General features: G+C 37.6%; 1 long non-coding RNA gene across 1 annotated transcript; it reads right to left on the bottom strand.

Moving 5' to 3' along the window:
- Positions 1 to 709: 709 nt before the first annotated feature.
- On the bottom strand, positions 710 to 20,405 carry LOC143657857 (uncharacterized). Its single transcript, XR_013162984.1, has 5 exons — positions 20,287 to 20,405; positions 3,805 to 3,851; positions 2,644 to 2,798; positions 1,573 to 1,697; positions 710 to 1,021 (listed from the first exon to the last, which is right to left on the bottom strand). It is a non-coding gene; the product is annotated as an uncharacterized LOC143657857 (long non-coding RNA).
- Positions 20,406 to 27,672: the final 7,267 nt, after the last annotated feature.

The raw sequence follows: 27,672 nt of genomic DNA on the forward strand, positions 1-27,672 counted from the left end.
TCTGTTAGTCTGAAAACCGATTTAATGCCTGTCTTGTACAACCAAGAGCAGAACAGATATTTCCTACATATTTTCTTAAAGGAGGGGAAGAAAGAACTTAAATTAAAAGGGGAAAACTCTGCCAAGTAGTAAGGTTTATGTAGATGCATTAGGTAGAGTAACACTAAATTTGGCATTTCCTTAGAACAACTTGATTTTCTCTCAGATAAATTCTTCTTCAAGAATATCTTCGATGTCAAGCCAAAAAATTTGCGTCTACAATACTGCCAGTCAGTTATTGCACATGTTCTCTTTCCACTGATTTATCTACCAGGGTCTTTTTGTGCCTTATGATTGAAAAGTCAACCCTGCGGACACTGTGTTCTCCTAAAGCTATCAGACAGACTTTAGGAAAACATTCAGGGAGAGGATCCTACTTCCGTAGTTACACCATTTCATTTGAGATTCCTTTGCAATTTAGCAGCAGATTATACTAATTCCAACTTTATAGTGTAACTTCCATTTTGTGGAAAGCTATTTTCATTTTGGCACATTAACTAGTACAATATAAAAATGAAAAATCCTAAAGTGAATATGAAAATCTGTATACCCTCCAGCTGATTCTTCAAAGTTCATTTTCAAAACGTACTTGTTTTGAGAGTCTCTGCAGTAGGAAAATTGTATTTACCACACTATGTAGCACATTCCTAGACAGACACAATACCACTGAATCAGTCCATTTAATGTTAGCACTTGCCTTCACTAGGGGAGTTTTGGTTTTGAGCATTGTTCTCCAGTCCTTGTTGATAATACAAGTTTTTAGTATAGTACCCAGTAACTGCTGATGAATTTTAGTCATCTTACCTAATGGTAGCTGAACAAAATTATGTGTAGCACTAGGAAGGTCAAATTTGCCAGACTGTCTTGTAATCAGATGAGATCTTAGAGTATGTTTTGGCCAAAAGAGCAGAGACAGAAGTGATACTGCCTTCTCTCTCTGCTTATTGGGAGATGCTGCTGAGCCAGAGAGGATGATGAGAACCTAAGAGAGGGCAGAGCAGTAGAAGGAAGGAGAGTGGGTATACATACGACTCTGTGGAGCTAAGCAACCCTATTTCTCCCAACCCATATTTCACTGTGTCAGGAGTGAAACATCAACCTCCATTGGGCAAAACTACTGAAATGCTGGGACTGTTTGCTACAGCAACTAGAGTTACTTAATCTGATCAATGATGATAGTATAATAGTTAGAAAAGTCCCCAACGGTATTCCTTAGGAAGTACACCAATTATTATATAATAATTATATTATATAATCTATATTGTTTTATTATATAATATGGCCTTTTAAACTTAGGAGAATGTAATTAAAATGTCTCTGGACATACAACCCCTGACTTCACAAATTTTTCTGAGCGCCTGTGTTCCAAGTATTGGGATAAGCACAGGGAGTTCAATAATGAGCCAAACAGGCACGGCTCTCATCCTCATGAAGTTTGTAGTCCAGGATGTAGACATTAATCAGTGGATCATACATTTACATGTGAATTATAACCATAATCACTGCTACGACACAGAGGACTGTGATGCTTACGAGACACCGAAATAGAAGTCTTTGGCTTATTCTGGAAGTTGCCCTGAGGAAGGAGTCCACGCTGAGGGGACAGATGAGCCATTACCACATCAGACAACACGAGATAAAGTGAAAGCTGGTCAGATCTGAGTGGAATAGAGAGAGTGAGGGGAAACACCATGTGAGATGAGGCCAGAGGAGACATCAGATGAGGCTGGAGTATTTTGTTCATTATCCAGATACAGAAAGATGTACACATGTCAGGTTTGTGCTTTGCCCTTTGTAAAAAACCATTCTCCCTGCATTGTGGGGGATTGAATTGGGAATAAAATTGCACCTATATTTACTGTTTACCGTCCAGCTGATTCTTCAAAGTTCATTGAAGAGAAATGATCTTTTCTGATAATGTGACTCACCTATTGATATACCTATAACCTGAAAAAAGGGATATTTGAAAACAGTTCAGCACGAGGAAAGTTTTAGAATTGTATAGTTGCTGTTTTGGTAAACTTTATTTTAATTTTAATTTTGTGACATTTGCTTCTTTTAACATTATGGATCATCTAGAAGGCCCATCTCAGAAGTTAGAGATAAGAGGTATCATCTTCCTTCACTGAGAACATTTAGGAGGCAACTGGCATGGGAGCTAAACCTGAGACTGGCAGGAGAGAAATCTTGGTCATTAGTAGTCCTGGGGTCCAGTCACCTTTGGGAACCTGCCAGCCACTCATCCATAGCAGCCATCTAGGGAGACTCCCCAGGAGAAGCTACAGGAGCCCCTGACTCCCAGTACTTGAAAGACATCATGATGTTTCAGTTTCTCCACAGAATTTATAAAGGAGTCTGACTAAGGTCTGGAGAAAGACCTCTATATCTCCCTTTCTGATCTACACAGATTTCTGGCATCCATGTCCATCTGTCTCAGAGTGACTCCCCAGTGCCTGAGAGGATCATGGGATGATATCTTGGATCTTTTTTTTGTACAGATTTTTTTCTCTCTGTTTAGGAAAAGCAGTGACACATAGGCTTATGGTTAAATAATCATCTTGAGATTTTCTTTATCCTTCTCTGAGCCTTAATCTTGTTTCTTACCCTTGTCATTGCGACTGTGGAACCAGGCGAGCACACCTTCCCAGCCACATAAGCAGCAGTGCAGGCTCATGCTGGTCTTCTCTCCTCCACACACGGGCAAAAGAAGAGCTGGAAGCTCAGCCTTTTGTCGCTTTCCATTTTCCAGCAAACACCACCTTTGCAGAAGAAATATATATAGAATGCCAAACAGACTACCTTGCATTTAGACGCTTCTAAAAGATGTCTTTGCTCTGTAAGAAATGGCGATTGGCCCCGAAAAGTTATTTTGTAAGGTACAACTTTAGACTTTCAAAGTCAGCCTGTTAGTTTGGTGATATTAACTTTTGAGTCACTTGACTAGTCCGTTTAGGAAGCAACTATTCTCTTAAAACTCTCATAATTACATTTGGACAAGTTTGTGCGTAGGACCACAAGTCCGTCAGCTTATTATAACCATGGCGCATTTCACACACCATCTTCATTATCTTGTGCTAAAGAAGAGAGTACACACTCTTCTGTGGGTAATTTTAGATTGGCCGCTGACACACGCTGCAGTGTTTATAAAGAAAACAAAACTTGGATGTTGGCCCTTTTAATTATAACTGGCAGAATTGCTATACCCAAAAATCACATAATCTCTTCACCATATTACATCTTTGAAGACATCTGCTTGCAAAGCAGTAACAAGGAACTTGAAATCTAAAAACAAACTTTGTACTAGATTGATTGGTTTGGCGAGCCATGCTTCTGAAGTACTGATGTATTCTGTAGGATATATTCCTGAACTTTGAAAAAAAGTTTAAAATATGCTATAATAGATCTACATAAAATTGTCCTTGGTCTGGACATGTAGATTAGGGATGGAGGCCCTGTTATTGCTAAGGACAGACCAGTGGCCCAAAGGGAGACACTATAAATCTCATCACTTTTGCATTTTCATTTCATGGCTTCCAAATAAACATCCAGCCAATGAAATGTTTTGATACACTCAGTGCACTGTTTCACCTGAGAAATAATCACCATTGAGGTTGCTATGTTTCAGGGCTTTATGTACTGTTTTGAAGACAATTGAGAGCACTGGACTTCCCACCAAAAGTTGACATCATCTTCGCTATTCATCAACTCTCTTCACATGATTTGACCCCATCTTTGAGTAATTACACTGTGACCACAGTGGCTTACCTATTGGGCAGATCATTTCACTGGTCATTTACTTGTGGTTCTTAAAGCTGAAAGATAAAATGGAATAATCATCTGGGCTCTGCCCATGAATACGAATCTTTCCTTCCATAAGTGACTTGTGCAAATATATTTAAATTAATAACATAAAATAACCCAATTCAAAAGCCTGAATTTATTGCCAAAATAAAATTGCCTACATCTTATGTAGTCATGTAATTCATCAGGTCCCACCCTTCTTCCACAACTCCAGCCAAAGAGTCTGTTTTCTCTTCCCTAACAGTGTTTTCTGGAACCCGGGACTAGTTGTTAAACACTAACATGACTTAAGACGGCTGCTGGAAAAGTGAAAGCAATTGCATTGTGCGGCATTAGTTCAACCGAAATGACTAACAGCTTTCAACAGTTTAGAATATCCAATTGAACAAATATTTACTGCTCAGTTAGTAGGTTTGTTTTAAGAAACTTAAGCCAAAATTACTTTGCTGTTGGTAATGCTTTAACATTGCCTGCATTTTAGACAAAGTGATAGTTTCCCTGATGTTAGAAATTATATTTATGAAGAGGTATACTGCTTAAAAATCTTACAGTTGTGTATATTATTTATAAATGTCTAAAGTGCTCAAAAAGCTTCATAGAGGTTGACATTTGTTGTCATTCTAATGCTAATTTTATTAGGGCAAAGTATTATTTTTCAAATGTTTTTCTGAGAAGTAGAGAGTAACTGCTGTTACTCCAAGCACTCTGAACCATTAACTGTTAGTGGCAGGGGAGCTTCCAGTTTCCAGTATTTCAGCTGTGTTGCTTGGATGTATTTCGCTTATATATCCCCTTCTTGTGAATATATGAGCTGAGAAAATTAATAATTTTGATGTGAATTCAAAACTTCTGAGTGCCTTTATGTAGGTAGCACAAACCTGGAAACAATATTAGAATTAATGGACTACTAGGAAGATAGAAAGTATGAAAATAGAAAAAAAATCCATACTCTAAGAATGATTATTTTAATGGAGCTAGCGCAGTAATTCCATTTTGCATATTTATGGTGCAGTTAATCAATGCATTTTTTTCCTATCCTTTTTTTGTTTTTGTTTTTGTCTTTGTTTTTGGTAGGTTATGTCAGGGAGACTTTGGCTGAAGAAAATTGGAATAGATTAGATATAATGGAAGAGAAACTAAAACCGTCCCACGAGAATGTCATTCTCATATTTACTGGCAGTGAGAAGTTTTGAGCAGGTACATCTGGGTAAAACTTTGGAGTCCTGGGATTTCTACAGTGCCCTGTGGGGCAAAAGACTAGCAGGGGCTTCTAATTAGAAGAGTATGTAGCTTGCGCTAAATCTTACTTCTTTACAGCGCATGGCTTTATGCCCACAGATACACGTCCCAGTTATAAGTTCTGAGTGATTTCATGCCTGTCTGTTTTGCAGGATTAGTTTTCCGGGGTGTTTTCATGGGCCAAGTAAAATCTCAGTCATCAAAAGAGGATAAATATATGTGTATGCATTGCAAAATAATTTGTCTCGAAGCTTGCTAACCCACAAAATTCTTCTTAGGCTCGGAGAATCTAGAAAAGACAGATTTCTGTGTTGCTTTCTCAAATGTGAAGGAAGCAAGCACAATTCCTCTTTGATTCTCATAGGAATGTAAAGATGTAATTTCTGCAGCAAGTAATGGCACAAATAAAATTACGTTTATTATTATTTTATTCATGGCATTTAATTATAGAGAGAGATGGGTGGTCAGAAAGCAAAACAGCTACAAACAGGGGAAAGACCCCGGTGTTCTTTTTAAGTTAGTGTTCAAACAATTGGGAAGAGCAGTAATGGAACGCCCAGTGAAGACAGACTGCGAGCTGGAGTGCTCACTTGGGGTTCATCAAATAATGGACCGTTGGACTATTTTTCAAGCCATTTCTCTGTAGTAAGTTGACATCTGATAGGATTACCTTTGGGTTTTGGTCTCAGTCTCGACTCTGCCTGAGAAGATTGCTTTTGATTTAAAGATAATAGAGCCAAGCATGTGAAACTGTTTTATAAACAGTCAACCTGTGAGTCATAACCAAATATCAAAAAAAAGAAAAAAAAACGATTTTGTCTATGGTTTGCTTTCTTACCTCACTGTTGTAACTGAAATGATCAAATGACTAGTTTCCATTATAAACACCATATATTTATTTTATAAAAAGCTTGACATTCCTCAGAGATGAAATGTAATAGCATCATAAAACTGTGAGGCGATTTTTTTCCCATTAAGACTCACAGAATTTGCTGATTATGATTACATTCCAAAGGTTTCACCAAAAAAGAGGAATCAATTTTGCTTAAGCATAGCATCAAAAAAAAAAAAAAGACTTGAACAAGGCAGACATTGATAAACCCAGATTTATGAGGCAATAGATTGCACACTGCAGGGCAAACAAAACACACCTAAACCTTGGCTTTGCAACTGATGATTCAAAATATAGTTAATAAGTTCCCAACCATGCAAGTTTTAATTTTAAAATTCTCCTCCAATTGCCAATTTCAAAAAAATGTAATGAATTTAGAGCGGCCTTTTCACTATGCATGGCTTGTGTCAAAATTACCTAGCATGCATTTTCTACTTTGTTACAATTTTCCAGGATGTTTTCATTTCTATTTTTAAAAGGCTAAACAGTAAGATGTGCCTCTGCTTTGCATTCTAATTGCAGTAACTGATTTCTACAGCCAAACAAAAAGCTCATTTTCAGATTAAGAATCGTGCACTAAGAAATAATTATTGTTTTAGTAGAAAAAAGTATTTTGCTACTTTCTCCCCTCATTTATGTGAACTGTTTGCCATGTTTTCCCCTAGATCGCTATCTTTTATAGACCAACACACACTGCTCTTTAGAAACTAAAATAATGCAAATGGAACCAAGGAACATACAAATGTTCTGACTACATTCTTTTGCTTGCAACATAACACTTGCCTTTTATTATTTTATCTTCACCAGTCAAGGGGTGACTAAATGGTTGCAGGTGGTGATGAAAATAAAAGTCATCCATCATTATTTATTAGGCATGAAAAAGATACACAATAATGTAATTTAATCTCAGAGCAGACAATTATTTCCACATATTGATAATACAATGTGAAAACTTTCATGAATTCCAATATGATATTTTGGCTTTATTGGTGCACCATGGTCAGCATGACAAATAATGAAAATGTATCAAAAAAGAAAAAAATAGGTAATTATGTGCATATGTCAGTATTATGGGTGGGAAACACATCACCAAATTTTTAAGGCTTACTCATTACAACTTGGCAAATTCAGAAGTTTGAAGTGGAAAATGTACATTTTCAGTTTTTACTGTTTAAAACAAACTCTATTATATTCACACCACAATCTATGACTTAAGTAAACATTGACTATGTAAGTGTTGCATCACGTATAAAGCTTCAAAGACCAGTCTGCTGAAATATTTGCAAGAAGTATATACATCAAAGGGTCAAATTTCTAAGATGTTCTTTGGTTCACTTTAGTCTAGTAAAAAATGTGCAGACAAAAACTCTGAGATCTCTACTTTGGGTAGCATACACATGACTAGTAAATGTAGCAAAGAAGTCACCTTTAGCCAAATAAAGCAAGAAATGGTTGAAAATAAACATCTTTTGGTGGGAGAAAGTCCTGACTGATGAAATGCTTGTTTAAAAAAAGCAAAAGCCAGTTTTTAGTTATGTTAAATGATTCATATTACCATGTGGTTGCTGAACCCTTTCTCCAAACAGACCTTGGTAGATGAAAATATGACAAAAAAGAAACAAACTAACATGTGGCCTCTGTAGACAGGAACCCAAAGCATTTTATGGTTTGTATTTGAGTAGATTTTGATCTCTACAGAAAAGTGATCATGATTGGAGACTTTCCTAGTTAGAAATAAATGAGATGCTTTTTAAAGTACGCGTTCATCACACAGACACACACACACAAACACACACATCATTCAATAGCACATATAGATGGGTTTCTTTACACTTTCTTGGAGACTAACTTATTCACAGTTCACATACAGCTTAGAGATAAAATGTAAGCTTACTGGATAGGATAAATGACTCCCTCTCAGAAAAATGCATTTTAGAATTATTAAGGAAAGAAAATGTTTTCGACTTGGCTTTGGGTGGTAGACAGGACCTGGAAGAAAAAGTATCCCTGAACGATCACAGCACTGTGATCATTCTGGGCTGGGAGAGAAAATTTATATATCATGTGGTTACTCAATTTTATAAAGGGAACTTAAGAACAAGTGTAGGCACTGGTTAGGAAAAACAAATGAAAGGAATAATTTAAAAAGTCAATAAGCCACAGGAAATCTGGAGACTGTTTAAAAACACCTTATTGGAAGCCCTGCAAAAGTATGTGCCAGAGATCAAAGGGACACTTGGAAATGTGGCCCAAGTAAGGAAACCAGGGAGATCCGCAAACTATGGCAGGTCAGGTGTGAACAAGAATGCAGGCGAGCCAAAAGAGAATTCAAGAGTACCTTGTAAGTGACTCCAAAGCTAATAAAAATGTTCTTCAAAATATATCCAAGGCAGGAAACCAAGCAGAGAACTAATGGTCAAGTGATCTGCTTTGGGCAGAAGATATATTCTTCTCTGATGATAGAAAGTCTTCTGACTATACTAAAGATGCTTCATTCATTCATTTTTTTCACACATGCAATCACCCATGCAGCCAAACATCCATCATATCATGTATTCATTCAATAACAAAACAATTACAGAATATCTACCATGAGACAGATCCTGGATTCAGCACCAGGAATATAGGAATACCTAGGACATCCATTCACTTATTTAACAAATATTTCATTGCCTTATATGTGTCAAGCACTGGTCTAAATCTTTGACTTACATCAGTGAACAAGAGAGACCGTATCCCTACTCTAATCTAGCTTACTTTCTGGCAGTAGAGGTGGGGGACTATATAAAAACAACTAATCACAAAATCAATCATTTAGTATAATGAGTGTTAAGAGGGACAAGTTCCAGGTAGCTGTGAGTGCCTGATGGGGAACTTCTCTGAGGTAGAAAACCACACTGTATTCAGGGTCCTCAATGCATGAAGGGCAGAGAGAGTAGCAGGAGGGGAGGCTAGTAAGGTGGACATGGGTCACATCAGTTGGGGCTTGGTGAGCTACACAAAGACTACTTGACTTTATCTTATGAGCAATGGAGAGCCATGGAAGGAATCAATCCTTCCACTTTGAATCAAGTGATCCTCTTAAATTTCATGACTCCTGTGCTCAAAACGCTGGGTGTTTGAATTAGAGCAGAAGTTAAAATCCTTAAAATGACCTAAAAGATCCTCCCTATTCTGTCTTTCTCTACCTCTCTGACTTGACTTATTTACCTCTCTCTCCTGCTTACTCTGCTTTAGGCACAGGAGTCTCCCTGTGCCCATTGACTATTTCTCAAAAAAAAAAAAAAAAAAAAAAAAAACCAAATAGCTAACCCTTATCTTCTCCAAGTCCTTGCTCAAATCTCATCTTTCTATAGGGCATATCATGACCATTAGACTTAATAGTCTAACTTCCCTGCCATTTCTACATCGATCTTGCTTGCTCCTCTCAGCACTCATTACATTCTAATGTACAGTATGATTTATTTGTGTATTATGTTTCATATACTGTCTGTATCCTCTACTAGAGTTTATTCTCTGTGAGAGGAGGAATTTTTATCCTAATCATCTGTAACAGCGCCAAAGATGTAACACTCATTTGCGGAATAAATAAGCTAACGCTTTGGACAATGTGATCCTATTGGTCTTTAAGAAAATCACTCTGGCTGAAGCTTGAAGAATGAGTTGGGAAAGGGTAAGTGTAGATGTAGAAAAACAAGGTGGGGGCTATTTTGAGGATGTAATAAAAAAGCAATGACAACTAAGACTAGGGTGATGATGCTGGAGATGGAGGAAAATAAATTGGTCTGAGAGATTATTTTTTAGATAGCATCATCAGGACTGGGATTGGACATATGCAGTAATATGCAGGAGCTCGTTCTTACTAGCTTGCAAGAGCTGATTGTTAAATTTTTAGGAATCCTGCAAATTGGTTGGTAAACAGAGGAACTATTAGAAATTAATTTATATCAATTTACAATTAAATAAAATATATTAAAACAAAGGTGACAAATATTCAAAAGTCATTACTTCCTAATTATTTTACTATGACCTATACTCTTTTTTCTTTTTTTTTTCAAATGGGTAGGCACGGGAAAACCCATGCTCTCATTCATGTCTATTGTGCTAATGCTGAAATACTATATGATGATGTGTTCTGTGCAAATGTTTCCAATTCCATGTTCAGCTATTGCATGTTGCTAGCTTGAAATTAGCTATAGTGGGAATATTTATTCCCCGATATTTGTCAAACATTATAAATCAGGGCTTTATTTGTTGTATTCTTAATTTTCTAGACTTAAGAAAATGATAGTGAAAATATTAATAATCGAGATTAAATTTTAAAAGCATCATAAATGTAGATGTCACATTCCTTTTTAATGTTTTTTATTGTTAAGTGCATACATGAAGAAAAGAAGCAATGATTTTCAAAGTACACTTCAATAAGTAATTACAGAACAGATTTCAGAGTTTGTTATGGGTTACCACTTCACTATTTCAGGTTTTTCTTTCTAGTTGCTCCCAAACCCTGGAGGTAGAAGAAATATATATTTTTCATTTTTTTGTGAAAAATAACATATGTACTAAAAAGCAATAAATTTCAAAGCACACCACAATAATTGGTTGTAGAACTAATGGGAGAAAATGGTATTCATCTTCATGCTGAAGATGCTAATTTCAGAGTTTGGTATGGGTTGCAATTTCACCATTTTAGGTTTTTACTTCTAGCTGCTCTAAGATACTGAAAAACAAAAGAAATATCAATGTAATTATTCAGCAATCATACGCATTTATTAAACTCTGTCTTCTCTGTATAACGCCACCATTGCCTTTGATCTTTCTCCTTCTTTTTAGGGGTATTTTGGCTATACCTATGCTAGCTTTTTCATGTTGGAAGGGGATGTCAGTAATATGGGATAGGGGGATGGAGCTGGTTGATGCTCTAGAGAGGCTAGCCCTTCTGCATTTCAGGAGTTATCTGGTCTAAGGGTCCATCTGGAGGGTGTAGATTTCTGGAATGTTACCCAATTGCATGGAACCTTTGTAAAATCTATATAATGACCCTAGGTGTTCTTTAGGAATGATATGGGTTGGGATTTGGAAAGTTATGGGAGGTAGTAATGCCTAACTGAAGCTTGCATAAGAGTGGCCTCCAGAGTAGCCTCTTGGCTCTGTTTGCATTCTCTCAGCCACTGATGATGTCACAGTCTTAATATCACACACACACACACAAAACAAAACAAGGAAATATTCTTCTAATATTTGAAAACAAATCTCTCATTTATCAAAGAAGCCATCTATGTCATTGACAAAAGTGTGGGATTCCTCCACATTACTACATGTGTCTAATTCATGTCCTGATGATGCCATCTAAAAACATGTTTTTGTGGTTTTATTTTTGTATTACTCATTCACGTAAACCATCAACCAACATACATGTCAGAAATATACTCATTTGTAAGTTGCAACCATAAGTTATCTATGGATCCAAGAATTTGGCAAACATGATAAAAGCATCCTGTGAGATCAGTTAGCCAATGGAACTTACAATAAAGAGTATTGCATATTTTGTTATTGTTTGTAAATTGTATGCTACATATCCTATATATAAATAAAATCCATGGTAAATGTAAATACGTATGCGTACATTTTCTTTTTTGGTGTATCTTTGGGTATGAGTGCAAAGAGAGGAGAATTTTCAAAGATGTTCCCAGTTTCAGTCCTCCTCAATTGCTTGCCTATTCTCTTAGGTGGGGAGCATTGGACAAGGACTGGATTTGTTAGGTGGAAAGCAGGAGGGAAGACAGTGTTACAGGTTAGTCTTATTGATATTTGAACCTAAATTTAAAACCTGAGTTTGAAAAGAAAGTGAGAACACCAAGTCATGTGGCCATTGGTAGCTATGGAGCTCAGAAGAGAGCTCTAAGCTGGAACCATTATTGGGTGATAACTAAAAATATAGAGAAATTGAATATTTGAGAATGGATGAAGCTATTCTGAGTGTTTCCTTCAAATTGACTTCTGAAGCATGGATTGTAGACAATTGGGAAAATGGTAGCAAATGCTGAACGTTATAGTCCTGACTCGCAAATTAAGTAGTTATCAAGTGACCAGGGTTATAGGATATATCCCCCAGGAATTGGAGTAGAGGGAGATTTCCTCAACTTAACCCAAATCATCTACAAAATACCTTAAGCAACATCATACTTGATGGTAAAAGATCGACTACTTTTTCCTAAGACCAGGAAGAGGTCAAGGGTGTCCCACCACTTCTATTCGACATTGTACTGGAGGTTCTGGTCAGGGAAATTACCCAACTAAGTTCTGACAATGTGCAGAAACAAACCAATGAAGAAAAGATAGACTTTTCAACAAACGGACATACACAGGGGAATAAAAAGCTCGATGTAAGTTTGACATCTTATACAAAAATTAGCTCAAAATGGATCACACACTTAAATGCAAACTCATGCAATTTTCAGAAAAAAAATCTAAGGAGAAAATTTTCATGATATAGGAGAAGACAAAGAGTTCTTAGACTTGACACCAAAAGTGCAATCCCTGAAAGGAAACATCAAAAAGTTGAGCTTCATCAAAATTAAAAATGTTTGCTTCGTGAAGGAACCTGTCTAAAGGATGAAAAGAGCAAGCTACAGACTGAAAGAAAATATTTGCAAACCACAATCTGACATAAGATTGTATCTAGACTAAAGAAGAATGTTCTAAACTCAACAGTAAAAAAACAAAAACAAAACAAAAACCCCATATAATCCAATGGGCAAAAGAAATGAAAAAGCCATTTTATCTAAGAGATGGCAAACAAGCACATGAAAAGATGGTCAACATAATTAGCAATTAGGAAAATGCAAATTAAAATCACAATGAGTTATCGCTACACACCCATCAGAAAGACTAAGATAAAAAATAGTGACAGGGAGTGCAAGGGTAGTTCAGTGGTAGAATTCTCACCTGTCATATGGGAGAACTAGGTTCGATTCCCGGTCCATGCACTTCCCCAAAATACAAACAAACAAGCAAAACGAACAAACAAAAACGAACAGAAAAAAATTCAACAAATGGTGCTGGTGCTGCAATAATGGGTACTCACATGGAAAAATCATGAAATGTGACCCCACCATAGAGTATATTAAAAAAAAAAGTGACAACATCAAATGCTGGCGAGCATGCACAGAATCTGGCTCACTCCTTGATAGAACACATTGTAGGTGAGAATAGAAAATGGTAAAATCGATTTAGAAAATATTTTGGCAGTTTTTTTTAATTAAACATGCAGTTACCATATGGCCCAGTAAGTATTGTTTTAGGTATTTATTCCAGGAAAATGAAAACTTACGTTCACACGAAAACCTGCATATGAATGGTTATAGTAGCTTTATTCTTAATAGCCCCAAACTGGAAACAACTCAGATGTCCTTCAATGGAAGAATGATTAAACAGACTGTGGTACATCTATCCCATGGGCGACTACTCAGCGATAAAAGGAGCAAAATGTTGATACATGGAACAACCTCAATGAATTGCCAGAAAATTATGCTGGGTGAAAAAAAGCCAATCCCAAAGTGTGACATACTATGCTATTCCATTTATATAATGTGCTTGAGATGAAAAAATCATGGAAAGGGAGAACAGATTAGAGGTTGCCAGGTGTTAGGGAGAGGGGTAGGTATGAGGGAAGTGAGGGTATCTACAAAAGGATACCCAAACATCAGGGATCCTTGTGGTGGTAGAAATATTCTATATCTTGACTGTAGCAATGTCAAGTACTATTGTGCGATAGTTTTTCTATATTTAAACACTATAAGACTCTAGAAAAAGTCTATTTGACTCTCTATCATTTCTCCCAACTACATGTTAATCTAAAATTAACTCAAAAGTAAACGTTTAATTAAAAAAAGAATCATAAAAACTGCTTATTTAACCCCCAAATAGTGATTCTTTCAATATAGGAAAATGTGCCTTCTCTATCTTTCAGTAATACTGATGTTCTTTAAAGTATGTTCCTAAGAATGCCTTATATGGCTGTAATGTTGAATTTTAATATTCAGAACATATTCATCCTTCTAAACAACATATTGCAGGGGCTAAAAGCTTGGAAACTACATTTGCCTGACTTCCTTGCCATCTAGGTTTTAGTTTAGAGCAGGGACCAGTAAATTTGTTTTAGAAATGTTTTTGCCTTTCCAGGTCATGAGGTCTACGTTATACTTACTCAATTCTTGTGGTTGAACACAAAAGCAGCCATAGATAAATGTAAGCAAATGGATGTGGCTGTGTGCCAAGAAAACTTTATTTACAAAACAGGCAGCTGACCAGATTTGCCCCAAAGCCATAATTTCCCAAGGTCTGGGTTTAGAGCAGCACGTTCCAAAAATACAATGTAAGACACAAATGTGAACCAAATATGTAATTTGAAAATTTCTGGTAGCCACATTGAAACTTTAAAAAAGAAACAAGTGAAATAAATTTTAACAACATATTTTCTTAAATCAATATATACATAATGTCTAGCATTATTTCAACATGTATTAATATAAAATTAATAATGATGTATTTTACATTCTTTGTTGAACTAACTTTTCTAATTCTTGTGTGTGTGTTTACACTTAAGGTGCATTTTAATTGGAACTAGCCACATTTCAAGTGGTTAGGGGCCACTTGGGGCTGGCGACTACTGTATGGGAGAGTTTGAGTTTCCATGCAGGATATGAAGGGCAGAAGCAGAGCCTTAATTCCCAGGCAGAAGCTGGAGACAGGCATGTAGACACTGGCAGACACAGACATGAGGTTTGGCCTGCAGCTCCTCAGAGTCCTACAGGCAGCTGAAATCATGGGTGGCAGTTTTTCCTCACATTCCTGTACTTCTTGATTTTCTGAACTCTAGTAGTCTTGTCCAACCTTCACTTCCCCTGTCCTTTGAACTGTTATGTGTACCTCTCTTAAATCCCTTCCTACTTGAAATACCTAGGGCAGCTTCTGTTTTCCTGACTTACGAATAACGTTGGGATTTATTCCTCAGCCAATATCTATATGCTCTCCTATGTTTCCTAGCACTCTTGCAGTTACATGGGGTCATGTGGGTTGTTCTGGCTAATAGGTATTGAGAAAAAATGATGTATGTCATTTGCCATCTGGAATATTTAAGAGAATGCCAGCCATTGCAACCACTTCTCCTCTGGGGCGATCTTGGCCTCACATGATGGGATGACATGATACTGTCCTGAGATGGAAGCCTGCTGCATTGCAGGAGTCGTTGCATGGGAGGCGGGTGCTCTGGAGAGTGGTCGTCATCTGGTTGGCCTTTCTTCCAAATATATTCCAACAAAATCCAGTTCTTTCCAGCTCCTCTGCAAATAATCTCATCTCTAACAAGAGAGCTGTTTAACCCGGGATGAATTTTTCTTAAGCAAGAGATGTATTTTTGTTGTGCTAAGCCACTGGGATTTGAGGGCCTGTTTGTTGCCATACCACAATCCAGACTGTAATGACCAATACAGAAATTAGTCCTGGAAATAAGTTCTACAGTATCAAAACCCTAAAATATGTGGCTTTGACTTGATGTTCCTGCTAAAGGAGAAAGTGAACAGATACCTCGTTGCTTAGGAATAGAGAATACAATGGAAGAAACAAATCTGATATTTTGGAAGAATGGGAAGCTGATGGAAATGTACTAGCACTTTGCAAAGAGCAGTCCAGCATATTTTGAAATCAGTAATAGTGAAGGAAAAGAATATTGGGCTATTACAATTGTTATTCAAGACTTACTTTCATATACCCAAGACTATACGTCATAGGAATTATTTATGAGATCCCTTAGACATAGTCTAAGAGACTGTTTGAAGAATGACCAATGTCTCTTCTGAAATAAGCTGATTCCACAATATTGAAAAAGAGAAAAAGGAGAGGGAGAGATAGAAAGAAACCAAAACTGCCATATAGGAAACTTGTTTTGGGGCCAAGGTTTTTTTTGTTTTGTTTTTTGTTTTGTGGGTGCATGGTCTGGGAATTGAACCCGAGTCTCCCGCATGGAAGGTGAGCATTCCACCACTGAACCACCCATGCACCCTGGGGCCAAGATTTTTAAAAACACTCTTTATGTATAAGAAATAAAAGAAAGGAAAATATTTTAGTCATACAGAAGAGCAGCAGTGGAACACGCATACAAGAAAGAAATAGAATTGTCCTGGTATTCAAAAACGAAATAATAGACTTGAGAAAGTCTAGGAGTAAGGTGATGTTAATCCTTGGAAAAATTTCAAATTGTTCAGTAGAGATAGGTGTACTAAGAGAAAAATGAGGTCAAACATTTCTGAGGTTTTATAGATTGACTACTGATTGAGAAGAGAGCATGATGTATTTCTTTCAGTTTGTAAATGATTCACAACCGAAAGGATAAATTAGTGTTTTGGATTAAAGAGGCAAAATGGCAAATTATCTGAGAGAGAAAATCATTGAGTAAAACAGATTTTAAACAATTAAAAATACAATTTTCTTTACCCTGCCCCTGCAATTTAACCACAAAACCAGGCAATTTAAATTAATGTTTGCTCATTTACAAAATCTGGACTTTGATCTGGCCCAGATTAAACAAATCCCAAATTATCTGTTGTGAACTCACATGTATTTAAATTTCACTTTGGAGGACAATAGTCTCTTGCTTACCAGACTACACTTGAAGGTGGATGTCCAAATTTGGGAGATTGGCAAGTTGTAGGTGAATTTTGATTCCATGCTAGAAAAAACTTTCTAATGATTACTATCATTAGAAAGTAATAGAAAGTATTAGAAATTAGATAGTTTCTAATGAAACTATCTAATAACATGGCTTTCAAGTGTTTTATCTCCCAAGGGTGACTCTTTTCCCTTCAAATTCTTAAAATAATATATAAAACAGATATAACCTACTTAAATCAACTTTCTCCCATCTGTAACCTCACTCTCTGCCTTCCTTTCTGGATGAAGTTGCTCTAAGGTTTAGAGAATAAATTCAAAGCCAACCCTTCCATTTGTTCCCTGGATCCCATATCTTCTTATTTTCTTAATGACAATAGTCCTGCAATTATGTCCTTTCTTTCCTATGTCATTAATTGCTGCCTTTCTTTTGATTTATTCTTGTCAATAAATATGTTCCAATCTCAACTTTTACTTCCTGTCATTTGTCCCCCAATTCTATTCCAGCTACCTCATTGCTGTATTGCCTTCAAAGCAATACATCCTGAGAATTATGTGTAGTCACTCTTTCTTTTGCCCCAATTTTCCCACAACCTATCCACATTGGGCTCTTGTCAAGGTACCATGACCTTCACATGGAGAAATCTAATGGTCAGTTTTCTGTTTTCATGTGGATTTCTTAAGCAGCATCTGAAAGGGTACTTTCTTCCTTTCTTCTTTTTTTTCGCTTGGGTAGGCACCGGGAATCAAACCCAGGTCTCTGGCATTCTTCCTTCCTACTTGAAACATTCTCTTCCATTGGTTTTTTTAAAGCTTCACTTGCCTAGTTTTGCATCTACTTTACTGATTTGCCTTTGGCCTCTTTTACTCTTTTACCTCTCCTCTTACTTAATTCATTCGTCCCCTAAATGTTGAAATGCCCCATAGCTCAGTTCTAAGCTTCAACTCTGTTCTATCTACACTCCCTCTTAGAAGATCTCATAAAGTTCCAAGGCACTAATTATAATTAATATGCTTAACAATTTTCAAATTTTACCTCCACCCTCTCCTCTGAACTACAAATTCTGATATTCAGCTCTCTAGTCAACATCTCTCTTGGGCTAGTTGACAGGCACCTCAGACTTAGCACGGCTAATCAGGACTCTCTGTTTCCCTTCAGGAAACTGTTCCTCTTCTAGGTATTCCCGTTTCAGTAAGTGGTACCTTCACATGACTGCTGATGTGAAAATCTAACAGTTATACTTGAATTCTCTCTTTATCACTTCTGTTCACAGCCAACCATTAACAAGCTCTGTCAGTCTTTTTCTCCAAATATGTCAGAACAAAATCCAGGTCTTTCTAACTCCTTTGCAAACACTCATCTCTAGGCTGGATTAGTGAAGGTTTTTCCCAACAACTGCTCAGCCAGTACTCTAGCCTCATTATAATCCTCTTTCCACTTAGTAGCCAGGGTGCTATTTTACAAAAACCCAAAAGGATTCCTACTATACTTAGAAAAAAAAATCCATACTTCCACCATGATATAAAAGACTACATGAAGACCTCACCATTTAATAAGATATACACTCATGGTCAGAAGCAATGAGAATAAGTGCTAATGAACTATAACCATCCCAACTAAAAAATACATTTCTGAAGAACATCTATTAGATATTTTAGTTTAACTTGGTTTATAGTATAAGCCCCTAGAAGGAGGGGTCTAGAGTAAATAGAACTTTTCCTATAGAGATAGTATGATTCAGAATTCATTAGTTCATGCTGGCAGCATTTAATGGCTTATCTAATGTAGTGAAATGAGATTGCGGTTGAGAAAGTCATCCTAGCTCTCTCTTCCTCAGCACTGCCTCGGTAGTGGCAGCTTTCTCCTACCTGGCATCTGGGCTGCCCTCACACCCCTTGTGAAGCCCAAGATTGCAAGAAGACCAAGAAGTTCATCTGGCACCAGCCAGACCAATGTGTCAACATTAAGTGTAACTGGTGGGAAGCCAGAGGCGCTGACCGCAGGGGGCAAAGAAACATAGACACCGATCCCAAGACCCAGCTTGCAGCCAAGAAAATGAATAGACAGCTCATTTGAAAGTTTTATATGGGTTAAATCAAGCCATAAACTTGAAAGAAAGAGAGAGAGGTTGAGAGAGAGAGGGAGGGGACAGAGGGAGGAGGGAGAGGGAGGAGGGAGGGAGGGAGGGAGGGAGGGAGGGAGGGAGGGAGGGAGAGAGAGAGAGAGAGAGAGAGAGAGAGAGAGAGAGAGAAAGGAAGAGAGAGTAGGAGAGGAGAAAAGGAAAGAAGGAGAGGAGAGAAGGAAAGAAGGAGAGGAGAGAAGGAAAGAAAGAGGAAGAAAACCATACTGATTTATTTTCTTTTCAAGAAGCTCTAAATGTGTTGTGGAAAAGGATGGAACTTTGCAACACAGGGAAAATTCCCCACCTGAAATGTACTGAATTGTTCCTTTTAAACTCCACTTTGGAATTTCAACAAATCCCTATTATATGTTTGAATATTTTTTCATTCATAGTTGTGTATTTTTATTAATTCAGTTGGCTGCTTTGTGTAAACTAAACCCATAATTCTATTTCCAATAGAAGTAGCAAAAATGAGCCTTTTGCTTATTTCTTTATCATTCCTCGTCTCCAATTACTATGTGAGGCCCTCATTTCCACATGAAACCCTGATTAAGTTTTAGCTACGGACAAGATCGTTTATTCTAGTTAACAAGACAAGTAACTAGGATCAGGGAAAGATAGAGCTGGTTTTTAATTCGATGAGTACCCGAATTTTAAATCTCTTAGGGCAAAAACATGATAGCTAAAGTTTCTTAATTATTAATAGGCTGTAGTTATATAAGTTCAGGGATTTTCCCCATAATGTGTATAAAGTATTTTAAAATGATGAAAACATTGGATATTTTTGGGGAAACAGTCACATTTATAATCTGTTGCCTATAATGGTCAAACTTATCAAAACTTATATTATTGAGGTAAGGGGAATTTGTTGTATTTTTAAGGCTTTTCTTTTTATCCTTTCTGCCAACTCATTTAAAGTTTTACTTTCCAATAATCTACTTCCTCCTAATAACATATACACCATTCTAACTATTATTAAATTTGAACACAAATGGGCTACTCTTATTTTATTAATAGGTAATTATATTCAGGCCAAATATTTGTTTGATAGCAGAGTTAATGGATTTGGCATTTCAGCTTTGAGAAATAATGGAAGACTCCAAGTTCACAAGAGCTTATGGTTTTTTGAAAAGAAACAGAAAAAAATAACTTAAAATGTCTTTTGGATGTGACCACAAAATATTCTGAAATTTTGCAAAATTTAAAGATAAAAAACAAGGAATGCTGGCAAATTGTTCAGAGTAGCTGAAATTACGCGTTACAAATATTTTTTTGCATGAAATAACTGACATTTTGTGAGGATCAAAATTACCGCAGAAATTTGGCTAAGTCAGCATCAAGTGCTTTCACACAATTATTGAACTTTTCTCTGTTGGAGATGTTCCCGGCCAAATCCTTCCTTTTTGGAAATTTCCTGGAGCTCCCTCATCTGCCACAGAATAGCACTGAAAGTCTCTTATTCAATGACAGAGGAAAACATTATTGGCTTCCTTTTAGTCTTCAGCCAAGCCTTTGTTTTTTTACCTCAGGACAACTTTCTCAGACTTTTCCTCCTCTACCATTCACTTTTGTGTGTTGTTCAAGAAGCTTCCTGGAGAGGTCTCTGCGAACTCTTGGCTAAGATCTGCTTGGCTAATTCTGCATCTCAAGTTCTAGAATTACACTTTGCAATAGAACCTTCATGATGATGGAAATGTTCTATGTTGGCTTTGTTCAAAATGAATGCGGTTCTTAAGCCCTTAAAATGTTAGTATGACTGAGCGAAGCAGAGAGTCCACCAGCCAGCGACCTTTGGAGATGAAGAAGGGAAATGCCTCCCGGGGAGCTTTATGAAACCAGAAGCCAGGAGAGTAAGCTAGCAGATGACGCCGTGTCTGCCATGTGCCCTTCCAGCCGAGAGAGAAGCCCTGACTGCGTTCGCCATGTGCCTTTCCAGATGAGAGAGAAACCCTGAACTTCATCGGCCTTCTTGAACCAAGGTATCTTTCCCTGGATGCCTTTGATTGGACTTTTCTATAGACTTGTTTTAATTCTCGGCCTTAGAACTGTAAACTAGCAACTCATTAAATTCCCCTTGTTAAAAGCCATTCCGTTTCTGGTATATTGCATTCCAGCAGCTAGCAAACTAGAACAGATTTTGGTACCAGAGAGTGGGGTGCTGCTGCTGTGGTTTGCAAATACCAAGCATGTTGGAGTGGCTTTTTAAATGGATAAGGGGAAGATTCTGGAAGAATCTTGATAGAGAAGCTTGTGAGAAGCTTGATAGAGAATGCCTAGAATGTTTTGGAGAGACTGTTGGTAGAAATGTGGACTCTAAAGATACCTCTGATGAGGCCTTAGAAAGAAATGAGGCACGTGTTATTGAAAACTGGAAGGAAGGTGATCCTTGTTTTAAAATGGCAGATAATCTGGCAAAGTTGACTAATGGTATTGGCTGGAAGGCAGATTTTAAAAGCCATGAACTTGGATATTTAGCAGAAGAGATCTCCAAATTAAATGTTGAAAGTGCAGTCTGGTTTCTCCTTGCAGCTTATAGTGAAATGCGACAGGAAAGAGATAAGCTGAAAACTGAACTCTTGAGTAAAAAGAAACCAGAAATTGAGGTCCCGGAAAATTCTGGGCCTACAGAAAGGGAGACTCCGGAGTATAGTGCCCTGCATGTGGATTTAACCAAATGTGGAACCAGCCAGCCATTTCAGAGAAAGTCAGGATCAGACATGGAGTTATCCAGGAAAGATTTGTGGAAACTCCTTATGTCTAATGGGCATGATCCAAGGCTACTGCATAGAAAGCCAACGAGAGTGCTGTGGGACCTGTATAAACAGAGCTGCTGTCAGTCTGGACTGAGGGGTTCAGAGAAGGGACACATTGAAGGGAAAATAACTTCAGAGGCAAAACCGTGGAGGCTGAGGTCTGAAGTCAAGAAGCCTCGGGCAAGGAGAGCGGACCCACCCAAGCATGTGGAGAGGGTGAGTTTGCCCCAAAGGCAGAGAATGGGCCTTTCACCTCGTTGCAGTGGAAGAGTCATGCCGCCTCAGGTCTTGGAGAAGGTGAAGCACATTCCTTGGGGTTTGGGGAGAGCCTGGCTGCCACCACATGGAGGGGTTGAGCGTGTGCCCCGGAGATGGCAGAGAGCCCGGGTGCGGCCCCAATGCTTGGAGAGGGTGGAGCCGATAGAAAGGTGGTCTCCCCAATATCCCCCAAGGTTGCATTCAGAGAGAGGCAGGCGTAGGCATTTGGATAGGGTGGGACTGCCACTTTCTAAAGCTCTGAGGATAAATGACTCTCAGACTTTGAAATCTGATGGACTTTGCCCTGCAGGTTTTCGAAACTGTATGGGTCCGGTGACCCCTGTGTTCCTTCCTCCCTATGGAAATGTATATATATATCCTATGAATGTTCCTCCTTTGTATGTTGGCAGTAAATAACTTGTTGTGAGTTTTCAAAGGTCCAGAGCAAATGGAGAGAATTTTGCCTTAGGACAGACCATGCCTGTAACTGACTTGATGAGATTTTATACTGTCTTTAATTTTGTACTTCATTTGTATTGCTACTGAAAGGTTTAAGATTTCTGATATTGTTATGAAAATAATGTATTTTGTATTTGGGAAAAACATGTCTTTTTTAGGGGCCAGAGGGTGGAATGTGCTGGTTTGAAGGGAAGTATGCCCCCTAAGAAAAGCCAGGTTTTAATATGGATCCCATTTCTTAAGGGTAGAATAGTCTCTATTCAATGCTGTGTATTTGGGACTGTGATGGGATCATCTCCCTGGTTGATGAGATTTAGTTAAGAACGGTTGTTAAACTGGATTAGGGGATGACATGTCTCCACCCATCTGAGTGGGTCTTGATTAGTTTCTGAAGTCCTATAAAAGAGGAAACATTTTGGAGAGAGAGACTCGGAGAGAGCAGAGAATGCTGCAGCACCACGAAGCAGAGAGTCCACCAGCCAGCGACCTTTGGAGATGAAGAAGGGAAATGCCTCCCGGGGAGCTTTATGAAACCAGAAGCCAGGAGAGTAAGCTAGCAGATGACGCCGTGTCTGCCATGTGCCCTTCCAGCCGAGAGAGAAGCCCTGACTGCGTTCGCCATGTGCCTTTCCAGATGAGAGAGAAACCCTGAACTTCATCGGCCTTCTTGAACCAAGGTATCTTTCCCTGGATGCCTTTGATTGGACTTTTCTATAGACTTGTTTTAATTCTCGGCCTTAGAACTGTAAACTAGCAACTCATTAAATTCCCCTTGTTAAAAGCCATTCCGTTTCTGGTATATTGCATTCCAGCAGCTAGCAAACTAGAACACTGAGGAACTGAATTTTTACATTTTATTTCATTTTAAATATTTTTTTCTACATGAGATGGCACAACTCTAAATAGTCTCTTTTAGTGCAGACTCTGCCCAACTTTTAAAAACTAGATTATAAATCCCATGGGTACAGGGAGTATGTCGCATTTGGTTTTGCACTGTTGTGTCAACAACCACTAGCACATGCTTGGCTCATAGTAGGCACTTGAATGCTTTTGTTTTAATGTATGATTGAATATATGAATGGACATATGCACCTTAGGGATAAAAATACCATTTAAATGGAGAAGAAAAAAGCATTCTATAGTTTTTGTTTGTTTGTATGCTGTATGGTAGGGGTCACATTTCATTCTTTTTCCATACGAGTATCTCATTATTGCAGCACCATTTGTTGAATTTTTTTGTTTGCTTTTTATTTCTTTCGTTTGCTTATTTGTTTGTTTGTTTGTTTTTGGAAGTGTGTGGACTAGGAATCGAACCTGGGTCTCCCTCATGGCAGGCGAGAATTCTACCACTGAACTATCCTTACACCCCTCTATTATCTGTTTTTTTTTTTAACTTTTCATTTTGAACTACTTTTAGATGTACAGAAAGTTGCAAAAATACAACAGAGAATTCCCATATATCTTTTACCCATCTTCCACAAGTGTTAATGTTGTATATAACCACAGCACAATTATCAAAATCAGGACATTAAGATTGATTTCATGTTATTTTAAAGAATTGTCACACAAATTCCGTTATCTGAAATGAAAGAATAAATTTGAAATAAACAATAGGAAAATAACTTCAACAACTCAGGTACTTATACAATAAATGGACTTATAAATGACTGACGTTAAAGGAGACAATCTCAAGAAATAAATTTAAAGAACTACACATTAAAACTTGTGGAATAAAGCTAAACTGGTACTTACAGGTAAATTTACAGTCTTAAAATGGCATTGTTAAAATTAGAAAGATTAAAAATTAAGGGTTCAAGAAATTGAAAAACTAAATTGTCATAGGCAAATTTTATCAAAATTTCAATGAACTGATAATCTACAATTTATACAAAGTATTGAAACATGTCTTACCATTTTTAGGATATCACTATAATCTTTATATTAGAGGAAAGAGAAGAATAGCATAAAAAAAGAAAGTTTAACTAATTTTCCCTTATAGACCAAAGTTCTAAATAAAATGCTAGCAATTTAAATCTGGTTATAGATATATAAAAATACTTCATGACTATGTCATAGGATTTAGCCCAGGTCAGAAAAAAAATTCTTGCTATAACACAGCAAAGATTTGAAATGAAAGCCAAATGATTAATTTGATAGATATACAATAAGCAGTCAATAAAATTCAATACTCATCATGATAAAATCACTGAGGAAAGTATTGTCGAGTTTTTACATCTGTGAAAACCTGGAGCAAACGTTATGGTTAATAGAAAAATCAGATTTTTCACTGAGGTCGTTTTGTATACTAATCATTGTTATAGGCTTTGGAACAGAAATAAGAGCAGAACTGTGGAAAGATGGATGAGCAGGAAGCTTGAGGAATCGGTCCTTCCACCAAAGCAAGTATTAAACTGGCAGGAACTTTCTAAATCTACTATTCTGAAACTCCAGAATCTAGAGCACTTTGTAGAATCCAGGGAAGAGCAGGAGGAAAAGACTGGTAAATTGCAGTAAATACTAGTGAACTTTACTCTCCCTGCAAGTGTTGACAATCCCCCATCTGTCAGCTTTGCAGCAGGCAGACAGCACTAAGGTCCTCAACTTGGCTCTTGCTGTAGCTTGCCAGTGCCATGGTGGGATTTAAAGACTAGTTTCCCAAGATCCAGAGATGTGAAATTCAAATGCTGATGTCTTCTTTGATCATCAGCTACTTCAGGTAGATGGAGGCTTGGCTCTGAGGATGGTCAGTGTTCTAACCTGCCACCGGCAAAAGTGACAGAACAGTCTTAAAAACAGTGCTCTTCCTTAAAGCTATGGAAAACAGTAAAAAGGGCTACATTTATTGGGCAAGTGCCAAATCAAGAAAATGCGGCTTTAAAGAAAGATGGAAAAAGCTTCTGGTCCAGGTGCTGTCCCCTTCTACACTCCCTCCCAGGCAGTGTGGAGGTGGCCAATGCTCCCCGTGTGAGTCTCTGGCTCCTCCTTCGTGCTGGAAAAGACTAAACTAGGAAACTCCTCTCCAGCTTACCCTCCGGCTTGTCCCTCATATCCCCACCCCTAATTTGTCCTCCAGGCAAAAGCAGCTTGGACCAGCTAAAATAGAATAAAAAACAATCTAACAGACTGTACAACGGGACTGGATATAAAAACTCAGAAATGGACAGCACAATACTACCCAATTGTAATGCAATTATGTTAAAACACTGAATGAAGCTGCATGTGAGGTATAGGTTTTTTGTTTTTGTTTTTTTTGTTTTTTTTTTCTTTCTATTATAGTTTTAATTCTTAGTCTGTTGTCTTTTTATTTCTTTTTCTAAATCGATGCAAATGTACTAAGAAATGATGAATATGCAACTATGTGATGTTATTAAGAATTACTGATTGTACATGTACATTGAAATGATTTCTAATTGTTTTGTTAATTCTTTTTTTAATTAATAAAAAAAAAAATAAAAAAAAAAAAAAAAAAAAAAAATCTAGTTGGGTTGCCTGGGGTAAAGTCTTACTTGCTTTAAATCCTGTGGTATAGCAGCTGGGAGAGGGAGCAGATGTGTTCCTCAGGAGTAGGGGAATAGGGGGGCAGTCAAATTCCTATGAACAGGGAAAGGCTAAGAACACTAGCAAGCACAAGCCCAAGACAAGAAGCAGGCTAAGCAAAGACTGGGAGGACCCCGCATTTTGCATTTGCCTTGAGCTGACCTTCTTGAAAGGAAGCCTTAACTCTGAAGGAGAGCAGGGCCAATGCAAGGCCAATTTGCAAAGACTGTAGAAAGTGCTTTTTGCATTGGCTTGTTTGGTTTTGTTACTTCTGGGTACTCACGAAAATTCTATCATATCACTACTGACTATAAACTCAAGAAACAGAAACCTAAGGGATTATACTTTAAAACATTAAAATGTTCAGTGTGCAATTAAAGGTTACAAGTCCAAGAAACAGGAAATGATGGTGTATCTTAAGCCCAAAATTAAAATTTAGAAAACATTAATAAAGAAGATGAGACTGTGGACATACTAGACAAATACTTTGAATAAATGATCTTCGATATGCTCAGAGATGAAGGGAAATACAGAGAAAGAACTAAATGATATTAGGAAAATAATGAATGAACAATTTGAGACTCTCAATAAAGACACAGAAATTTTAAAAAAGAACCAAATGAAACTACTGGAGTTGAAGACCATAATAACTGAAATCAAAAATGCCCAGAAGTGTTTCAACAGCAAATTGGGGCTGGCAGAAGAGTCAGTAAAGATTGTTGTCGGAAACGAGACTATTGAGATTGAAATGAGTCTGGCTGAGAAGTGGAAAGAAAAAAGAATTAGAAAAAGGGAAAATAGCCTAAGACACCTGTAGGACATCATCAAGAGTACATAGAAATCTCAGAGGAAGAAGAAAGAGAGAAACGGGGAGAAGGAATATTCAAAGAAATAATGACAGAAAATTTCCGAATTTAGCAAAAGATGTGAATATGAACATTCAAAAAGCCCAGAGAACAACAAACAGGGTAAAATTGAAAAGAAATATATTCCAACACATACTAAAACTGTCGAATGCAAAGGACAAGGAGAGAGTTTTGAAAGCTGCAAGAGAGAAGCAACATGTTAGGTACAAGGAAGTCCCAATTAGATTCATTGCAGATTTCTCATCAGCAACCATGGAGGAAAGTCGTAGGATGAAATACTTCAAGTACTGAGGGAAAACAATGCCAGTCAAGAATTTCATATCTAGTGAGACTTTCTTTTAAAAATGAGGGTGATATGAAGATATTACCAGACAAACAAAAGCTGAGGGAGTTCATTTAACTAGACCTAACCTATAAGAAATCCTGAATAGAGTTCTTCAGCCTGGAAGGAAGGACACTAGACGGTAGACCCTCCTATAAGGGTAACCAAATGGGTAATTATAAACACCAGTACTACTGGTATGGTACTTTTTGGTATGTAACTGCACTTCTTCCTTCTTATAGGTGCTGAAATACAAATTTACATAAAAGTAATGATAAATCTATGGTTTTGGACATACAATGAATAAAGATAAAATTTTTCAGTTCTTGTTTTCTTGTTTCTTGTCCTGCTTGTAAGGTGCCTTTTCCCTCCCCACCCTTAGGAGGGTCTACACAGGTATTACAGACTCCAGCCGGGTTTTTCCGGACTAAACTGGCCTCCTATCAGGAGGAAAGAGTCACCTGCGTCAGTTTTCCCTGAGGGTGAGACCCAGCAGGTTGAAAAACTTTCCTGTGAAGTCTCTGGGCTCTGTTTTTCTTATCCTGCCCAGTATGTGGTGCTTGTCTGCCTGCAGGTCCCACCAGCAAAAGATGTTGTGGCTCGTTTAACTTTGGAAGGGTCTCCCTGCTGGGGGTATGGTGGAGACAGAGGAGAGGCTGTAGGCTGGTTTTAGTGGCTTCAAACTTCCAAGCCCTGGTGTCTGAGCTCCTTGAGG

Source organism: Tamandua tetradactyla, chromosome 15 (assembly GCF_023851605.1).
Source record: "Tamandua tetradactyla isolate mTamTet1 chromosome 15, mTamTet1.pri, whole genome shotgun sequence".
Taxonomy (NCBI): domain Eukaryota; kingdom Metazoa; phylum Chordata; class Mammalia; order Pilosa; family Myrmecophagidae; genus Tamandua; species Tamandua tetradactyla.